The sequence below is a fragment of the Alosa pseudoharengus genome, unplaced genomic scaffold (genome assembly GCF_046254945.1).
Source record: "Alosa pseudoharengus isolate Yale_2024_CS ecotype anadromous, Long Island Sound unplaced genomic scaffold, YU_APseudo_1.1 YU_APseudo_1.1_scf_16, whole genome shotgun sequence".
NCBI classification, from domain to species: domain Eukaryota; kingdom Metazoa; phylum Chordata; class Actinopteri; order Clupeiformes; family Clupeidae; genus Alosa; species Alosa pseudoharengus.
In genome coordinates, this window is record NW_027468630.1 from 23,032,746 (window position 1) to 23,041,464 (window position 8,719).

General features: G+C 39.1%; 1 long non-coding RNA gene across 1 annotated transcript; it reads left to right on the forward strand.

Annotated features, from left to right (window-relative positions):
• The first annotated feature begins 2,318 nt into the window (after positions 1-2,318).
• Positions 2,319-3,889, forward strand: LOC143126262 (uncharacterized). Its single transcript, XR_012987432.1, has 3 exons — positions 2,319-2,385; positions 2,591-2,732; positions 3,312-3,889. It is a non-coding gene; the product is annotated as an uncharacterized LOC143126262 (long non-coding RNA).
• The last annotated feature ends 4,830 nt before the right edge of the window (positions 3,890-8,719 follow it).

An 8,719-nucleotide genomic window follows, 5' to 3' on the forward strand; every position in this document is an offset into this window, starting at 1 on the left:
CGGTAACGCTTTAGAATAACATGTGCTTATTAGGTATTAACAGTGCATAATAAGCAGTTAACAATTCATTACTAACAGTTAGTTAACTGTTGTTATCCTTTAATAACATTAACTAACTGTTAACATGCAGCTTGTAAGTGTTAATAAGCAGCCTTTTAAGTTACTTACAAGCATATTTGTTAACAGTTGTAAGTGTTAACAAGCAGCTTGTTAATGCTTGTTAATGGTGTATAAGACAAAGAGGTGGATAACTAATACGCTTATAAGACCTTTCTTACCTATTTGTAGTAAATTTTGCAGCCCCCCAATCTAAAGCGAGGACCATGTAGCCTATAGTTCCACAAGCCCAACCTTCTATCTCTCTATATACTGTATCTCTCCATCTAGCTTGGTTTAGCTGTGAGAAATGCACCTTCAAAATTGTTGCTGTGAGCAGGAATCAAACCCTGGTCTCCTGCATCAGAGAGTGCATTGCTACTTCTTGAGCTACACTACTTTTCTTATACAGCTGATGAAATTGTTTATGTTGATTCTATATTCCGAAGTGCTATATCACACTAGTTATGCTTTTTACAAATATGTTTCTGATGGAAAAGTGGTGTTTAATTAATGCAGAAACAGACCACGAATGTTCGCCTCTGTTCAAGGCAAACTGAAACATGTTTCAAATCGATCACGAACGTTCGCCTATGTTTGCAACTTTGAACAAGAGCTTTGAATGCACCCACTTATCGTCTTTAAGCCTCGGTTGCTAGGTAACCAAACTATATACAAAGCTGGCATATCTTTAGACTGCTGACAAACTGACAAACTGTTTTATGCATTCGCTAATCAAAGATTAAGGAAATTAAACACCACTTTTCCATCAGAAACATATTTGTAAAAAGCATAGCTAGTATGATATAGAACATCGGAATATAGAATCAAAATGAACATTTTCATCAGGAAATTAGGAGCAATAGTTTAGCTCAACAAGTAGCGATGCACTCTTTGACATGGGAGACCGGGGTTCGATTCCTGCTTACTGCAACAATTTTGAAGGTGCATTTCTCACAGCTAAACCAAGCTAGATAGATAGATACATTATATTCATGGGTTTCTGTCACGTGACTTTTTTTGTCCTGCCGCCATCTTAAGGACTCTAGCGCCTTCAACTGGTTCGAGCACGTCTATGGGTTTAATTGGGAAATGGCTAGCCAAACTCATCTCACAGCAGAGGAAAAGCAGCGTTACGTGACTAAAACTACTATATTAGGATTGGATCCATATGTACTGCCAAATGGCATACTAACCCCGCTTTTGTCCGCGGAACATTTGCCAAATATTTGTTTTGGCGACATTTTCATTTATCTAGTACACAACCCTTCACCATACAGCAGGGAGTCTCTGAAGGCATTCAAAAGCACTGAGGCATACCTGTATTTTCGATCAGGATGGGTACACGACCCGCGGATTTATCATCTGAACATTAAGAAAATGTTCATAATCATAGGAAAGGTAAGATATGTGTTTACTTACTATGCTATTATTACTGTGCTATTAAGTTGCCTGGTGCTTTAAACTGACCTAGCCAGCCAGGCTAAGTCAAAGCTAGAAGCTAGGCTAATAATTAACATTTGCCAATGGTATCACGTTTTAACTGGTGGAAACTGTCGCCAAAATGCAACCTAGGGTGTTTTTGTGATATACCCGAGTGAAACCTCCCTTTAAAAGCATAATTTCGACGGAAGCGTCACTTTTAACATTGACTGCGTTTTCGATTGCGGGTCAAATGGCTTTTTGTATGGGAGCGTGCAGAGGCACTATCATGGTCGCATCAAAATCGCTAGTTTTAAAATACTAAGGCGGCTCGACACAACATGACACTTTGTTTGTAGTATTATCAGTGTCCCTACACATGAACGCGAGCATTGAGAACATTGTTCGTATAAATAGTTAGCTTAAAGACGTTTTTGGTAGCACAGGACCTACCTTGTTCGTTGCCTTCCGGGTTGTCATCATAGGTAAGGTCCAGTGTTCTGCGTTGTTTAAGTAAACTCCTTGTACACAAATAATGTTCCCAATCCTCGATTACATGTGTAGAGACCCTGGTAATACTACAAGCAAAGTTTCATGTTGTGTCGAGCCTTCTAGTAAAATGATGCTTTTAAAGGAAGGTTTGACTCGTATGTCACAAAAACAGCCTAGGCTGCATTTTGGCGACAGTTTCGCTATGTTTTTTGTAAACATAGTAATGTAGAAAATAGCTCGCAGTCTTAAATAATGTTATTTGTTGAATCATGGGTTATTATGTAATCTGTCTATATCTCTTCATATCAGTGAAATGCAGGAGTCCAAACCAAAGAAGAGTGCCATCCTCTCTATCATTGAAGGCCACTCACACAGGTAAGATGGGTTACATGCCTGTTCAAAATGCTATTCTGTCTCACTTTTGTGCCTTGTATACATAACACTACAACTCCTCTTAGTTATGACAACGGGAAACGATGATTAATAGTTTTTTGTACAGGTATATGAGCTTAGCTTCTGTACACTATAATATAATATAGATATAATCTAAACTGTCTGTCTCTCTCTCTCTCATGCACAGGTACATTCCGAAGATGATGCAGCTGGACTTGCCAACGCCTCTTTCCGCGCTCTACTCAAACACCCGGCTGGAGATGGACTTTCCCTTGCTGCTGGATGAGAGTGCCAAGGTCTTTCATGATCTACTTGTAACGAAGCAACAGGTTAACAGCAAAAACACCTCCTTTCTCCTTTCAGTTTGCATAGGCCTACCTAAATTCAGTTCAGGTGAAATAAATTATAAGCCTTTGCATTTTAAAAACAAGTGCTATGGATGATTTTCACTAACATTTTTTCCCAGTGTTTGATAGTTGAGGAGGAGACCAGGGAGCAAAGTAAATCTAGAGTTTGGTTTGATCAGAGGGCAGGAAGAGTGACAGCGTCAGTTTTCAGTGAGGCAGCCAGAGCAGACACACCTGCATCCTTGATCAAAAGAATTTGCTATCCTCATGCATCTCGTTTCTCCACTGAGGCAACAAGGTACCTTGAGGATGTCAAGCTAGACGACCATACATAAGACCAATTGGTGCAGTTTTCTTGCGCCTAAGCTTGTATTAAATAGTATTTTCAAGTTGGCAAAGCCTTTGTTTAGAAGCCAGTGTATATATATATATATATATATATATATATATATATATATATAAATAATATGTTAGTTATTCAGAATACAACACATTCTGGTAAATATATGTGATAGACATGTTCATATTTTAATACACATTTTACTTTACAATCTTTATCAGATGGGGTCAAGAGAATGAGGACAGAGCACGGGAAAGCTTTGTGGCTACGATGAAAGACCACCATGAACACTTCCAGGTGAGGGCGTCAGGGTTTATCATCAACCCAGAACTCCCTTGGATTGGAGCCTCCCCTGATGGTATGATTGCCTGCACTTGCCATGGAGACAGCGTTTTAGAAATAAAATGCCCCTTCAAATCCAGGAACTGCTCCCTCATGGAAAGCTGCAGGGATTCTTCATTTTGCCTTCGCTTAGGAGAAGATGGGGTCATGGCACTGAGACAAAACCACAAGTATATGTATCAAGTGCAGGCCCAAATGCACATTGCAGAGGTGGGTTACTGTTACTTCATGGTTTGGACGCCACAGGAAATTTTCATTCAGCAAATTCCATATGATCCTGTCTTCTTCCATGATGCTTACGTCAAAGTTGAGAATTTCATCAAGGTTGGCGTGCTTCCTGAGCTACTGGGGAAATGGTATACAGCACCACGCTTTACTCCCAGAGACACTGCAGTCACAAATCAGCCACCTGAAGTGGGATGCTACTGCGGTCAACCTGCAGCCACAGATGACATCATTTGCACATCTGGAAACTGTAGGCGAAAACACTTTCACAAGAACTGCCTTAAGTTGACTAGGGTACCTAAGACATGGAAATGTGTGGAGTGCAGAAAACAAGTTTAGCACTATTTTTCAAGTAAATGTATAATTGACATGCATTGAACATGCATAATAATAATAACAATAATAATAAACACATCACAGTGTAATGTAATTAAATGAATAAGATTTTTTATTTCCAAAATCATTGGTTGATCTCTCCCTTTTGTGATGTTTTTTTTTTTTTAAGTAGACTAAGACAAACACAACAATTAACTCATGGTAACAACCTTGTATTAAAAACACAGATGACAATGTATTTGTACATTAAAACAGTAGGGAACACAATGTTACTGTTAATATTTCTATTGTGAGGGAACAACAGATGGACAAATGTTGCATAGAGCACAGCACACTCTGACCATCTTGTCAAGAGGCGTAGGCTCTCCTGGAGTTGCAGTCTGGCAAAGAGAAATGGGTATTGTGCTTTGTAAAATGGTGTACTTGTTTCTAACAAGACCAATCACCCGTTCAACGTGGATTCGAACAGCTGATAGTCCCCTTGAATATTCAAGTTCATTTGGATGCAGCTGTTGTTTCCCTTTAGTGAAGGCAGGTATTTTGAGTTGAGCACTGTACAATCCCACTGAATCTGCTACTGTGAACCCTCGATCTGCTAGGACCAAATCACCAGGTAATAGATTTTCCAGGTATTTGCTATTCTCTGTAATATGCCTGTCACTTCCTCGTCCTCCCCAACCATAAGACACAAACGATATGACTCCCTGTGGAGTTATTGATATCAAGAACTTGGCAGTATTGTGATGCTTATATTGGGAATATGTTTGTGCACGGGCTCTCAGGTTTTTAGGTCGCTCAATGAAAATTTCAAAGCAGTCTATTATGGATGTACAATTTTTGTAATTACTATTTTGGAAACACATGGGTAAACTAATTAGACTCTGTTCCTTACTGGGCCACCGTATGAATCTAGACAATCTCTCATGCAAGACATTTAATGTACTGTTAAAAATTCGGCTCGCACTAGGCTTTGACACATGGAATACATATACCAAGAAGTGCAGTGGTAAATTCAGTCTCATTCTCATTAATGTCATTAAAAGGCTTTGAAAGGGAGACATTCCAGAGAGTCCAACCTTGAGAAATTCTGACACAAAAGTGAAGACGACCATCAATTTGGCATAAGATGGAAGGCCAGTTAAGTCCTGCACCATGTCATCATTGTCTTTGAAGCTTTCCTGACTGAAGGATAGCTTGCTCACCATTTCCCTAAGATGATACACCTCTAACCTCAGTGCATTACAGTCTTCTGTCAGTCTTCTCACCGTTGTTTGGCAGGCTTCATTAGAGCATGCTTCACCGCTCTCTGCATACACAGTGTCTTCTTGACAGTAACTGTGATCAGCATGATCTCTACCCTCCTGAGCCGAGGTATCTCCATCGTCATCAACCGGACTGCTGTTCTCGCTGGGTGCCACCGCAAGATCCTTAGTCAGACTTCTCTTTCTTTTGACAGCTTGAGTTTGCTCAAATTTGCTGTAGCTGTTTACTTTTCTTTGCCTTTCCCCAGGTTTGAGATAAGTAAACAAACTGGGCACATAGTCTGGGTGTAAAGGATTCTCACTCTTCTGACCTACAGTGGTAGAATAAGATATAATGACACATTAATGAACAGTGTTTGACACACAGACTTTAGCTCTACCAGAAATAAGTAAAGTTAATCTACTAAAATTAACTAAAGCAGTATAGATTAGTGGTGATGAAATAACTATAACTTCTTACTTTTAGGTAGCTAACATGCTAGCGCTAGTAGCATGCTAGCGCAAGCTAGCAGGCATTGAAATTAACTTTTCAAAATATGAACATTTGCCAGCCACTTGGTAAAATCCCCAAGCCAATCAATAGTAAACCAATGGTAATATTTTACTGTGTATTTGAAATACACCAGCCCCTGTAATATTTTACCAGCATTTAGCAGTGCTAATTTCCACCCCTGCTAGATAGGTTGCCTAGAGCTAACGTCAGTTCAAGTCAACTTACCCGTAATAAAATGCTCATTGCACAGCCTGGAGTGTTCTGTTGGCGTCCATTGATCGATCCCTTTTAATTGCAGCTATCCATTTCTGTCTCCTCTCTGTGTTCTTGGGAATGTTATAAAATGTGTGTCCATCTTTATTTGACTTGCTGTTATTGCAGCCCACAGCACAGCAAATAGATGGCATGTTTACTTAGTACATAGTGTAGGCTATCTAGTGCTTCCGGTCGTTCCGGTCTCAGGATGGTCCTAAAGATGGCGCTGCAATTCATGTGTGACGACATATGGAACGCATGAATAGAGAGATAGGAGGTTGGGCTTGTGGAACTATAGGCTACATGGTCCTCGCTTTAGATTGGGGGGCTGCAAAATGTACTACAAATAGGTAAGAAAGGTCTTATAAGCGTATTAGTTATCCACCTCTTTGTCTTATACACCATTAACAAGCATTAACAAGCTGCTTGTTAACACTTACAACTGTTAACAAATATGCTTGTAAGTAACTTAAAAGGCTGCTTATTAACACTTACAAGCTGCATGTTAACAGTTAGTTAATGTTATTAAAGGATAACAACAGTTAACTAACTGTTAGTAATGAATTGTTAACTGCTTATTATGCACTGTTAATACCTAATAAGCACATGTTATTCTAAAGCGTTACCAATATTTCTCCTTTTAAGCAGTTAACTGTAGTAACTCACAATTCATAAGAAATACTATTTTAAATTCTGCAGTTACATTTATGGAACTATATCCAAACCTTTACTTAAGAACTGAAGATTGTTAACAGCCTGAGCCTAACAGTGGTTTCCATCTCCATTGGAACCCATGTGAAGAATACTGGCGTTGCACACTATACATTTCCAATCACGGGGCCTTTCTCCATTGAGAAAAGAGGACCTCTGGAACTGCCATTGCCATTTTACCAGCATGACTTCCACATTCACCCCACAGGACACAGTGCACTTACATGAAAGGGAACACACACACACATGCATTATGGGCAATTCCATGGAAAGTTTTTTTGTAACATCCATAACGCCAATAACATGTGATGGTATGGTATGATGTGAATGATTACATGAAATTCGAGCAATTGCCATTTTTGGCTGAAGAATGTACATGAGGAAAAATGCACAAAAAATGAATGTTATCATTCACATCATACAAATGCCAAGGCATTTCACTGGCGTTATGGATGTGACAAAAAGTCCATTTTCTGTGGAATTGCCCTTATGCAAACACTTGCCATGATGTGAAAATAAAATGTATAGATAGTTAATGCATTGATGCATACCCACACATTTAAGACGTACATTTAAAAAGAAAAACACATACATTCACTGAAGCACACATTGATACATACACATACACTATATATACTGTATATACACACACACACACACACACACACACACACACACACACACACACACACACACACACACACACACATACACACACAGAGTGACTATAAGAATTTCATTTCACACATGTCGAGTGGAATTGAATTGTCTTTGGAGACCTTGACAAGCAGAGATGTGTACCATGCGGCGGTGTAATTTGCGTTGCTTGGCTGGCGATTGCCACGGTACTACCAATTCCAGTGACGTGCTGAAATAAAGACGGATTGAGCAAATACACTGGTACTTAATCACATGACCAAAGCTGTCTTACAAGTCATCAATAAAAACAAGAGAGCTATCGTACCATATCATATACACTTGCAGCACAAGTGGCCTTCATTTGAATGAGTTTGAGAGCAATTCGGGGGTTTTCGGTTGCATTGGACCATTTTACCACCTATCACATTCTACTGGTATTCTTCAGTACACATGCCACAGCCAGGAATGGGCAAAAATACATCAAAATGTATTTTAAAATAAAATATCAAATACCTTAATTGTAAGTGTATCAAAACATATTACAAAATACAATAGCCATGCCATGTATAAAAATAAAATACTGTATTTTTGTATTTTGAAAACAGTAAAAATACTCTTTAAAAGGAGCATGAAATTACTTTGCAAACCTTCCATATCTGTCAATTTAATCTATCCCTTCATCAGTACACTGACTCTGTTGATTAAGTGGACAGTGTTTGACAGCAGCTTTTCTATACGAGCCATGCCATAAATCTGCAAAGTCAAACAGATCAACAATGCTGACCTGCCTGTTACATCTCATAAATACTGTATAAGAGATGTACTCAAAAGTCACAACTGAATTTGGTACAAACTAACCACTATTGAAACAACAGCTTCAAAGTCACGATACACTGACAGGTAATATGAAGAATGAAGTCACAGAAGTCTGTGTAACGCTGTTGATAAGGTAGGATCATGACCCTTTTAGTTGTTTTTAAAACTAACTGGGTACCATCTAAGTGCTAAATGGTGTTACATGGGGCAACTTTTTGAGCAATGTTGCAGGGCAACCACTTAACCGGATCCATGTGTTCCGATTGCATTCTCATGTTAATTTGCTTACTGATGATCACAGTCAAAGTTGTCATTACAGTCATTACACATCACAGTCAAAGTTGTTCCAAAGTTCTACCAAAAACAGGCAAACCTTTAAGTGAACAAGTAACCATGTGGTTGAGTGAGTGGGTTTGTGTGAGAGATGGTGTGTATTGTGTGTGTGTGAGCTACCTACACGTGACTCATCTTGCACTGGATCATCTCCCTGAATCTCAATATTCTGATCACAAGTCTGCGCATTAGAGGCTACATTAATTCCATATCACAT